Here is a 1082-nt window from a genome sequence, read left to right on the forward strand (position 1 = left end):
AGGTAAAAATGGCTCCAAGTGAGTCAGCAGAACGTTGCAGGATTCTGCAGCAACGTTTTATCCCACAACTTGTTGATTGATCAAAGAAAACGAAGTATGAGGGGTTAAAACAATTCAACGTTTCTGGGAATCTGAGATTCGAGGCAGCTTCCCTGTCCCACAGCATGATGCTTCCCCCACCGTGTGTCACTGTGGAGACGGGACTTTAACAGCAGCTTAACGACCCGCTTCAGTTAAAGGTTTGTATATTAGAAGAATCAGAAAACACAGTGGCTGGCAGCACTAGCTAAAAGTTAGCCGTGCTAACCTTAAAGCACTAATCATAAACATTAGTTCCGCTAACACACTGTATCATCATGGTACTTAGTGGAAGCTAACGCTAAATGTGACCATGCGAGGAAAACATGATTACGCTCTCATCGATTCATAAATGCCGATTTTTCCATATTTGTTTGTTTGACATCCCTGACGTCAAACATGTTAGTGTTGTATTCTTCTGTATATTTCATTGTTTGATTGTTGAATAACTTCTTCCAGCTTAACAGAATCTCTGAGCGGAAACCAAACTGCTGCCTAAGCAAACTTCAAAATAAGAGCATGGATATAAACGTCCAACTGCTTGAAGAATTCGCCAATAACCAAAACTGCAGCACAGATCTCGAACTTCATTCTCCTCAAAGTTAATTTGACCTTCAGAATTAGTGGAAGCTGTGTGAGCTAAACTTTTTTCAAAGTTAGCAAAATTAGTGAAAATGGAAGAAAAAATGAAAATAAAGTCCTCCCAGTCAAATCTCAACCAGTGTAAGCAGGTTCCAGCCTGCTCACACTGCTCCGTCTCTGATCTGTGAGCGGACCGAGGCTCCCCTGACGGTCCAGTTGGACCGCGTCCCTGCTGGACCGTCTGAGGACGAGCAGGAGACAATGTGGGCCAGGAGGCCTCAAATAGAGACACAGAGCTGAATGTGGAGCAGCCGCTAACCTCCAGACAAGGCTGCTTCGTTAGCTGATTGGTTGCTGTGTTAGCTGCTCTGTTAGCTGCTTCGTTAGCTGATTGGTTGCTGTGTTAGCTGCTCTGTTAGCTG

The sequence above is a fragment of the Poecilia reticulata genome, unplaced genomic scaffold, assembly GCF_000633615.1.
Source record: "Poecilia reticulata strain Guanapo unplaced genomic scaffold, Guppy_female_1.0+MT scaffold_159, whole genome shotgun sequence".
NCBI lineage: Eukaryota > Metazoa > Chordata > Actinopteri > Cyprinodontiformes > Poeciliidae > Poecilia > Poecilia reticulata.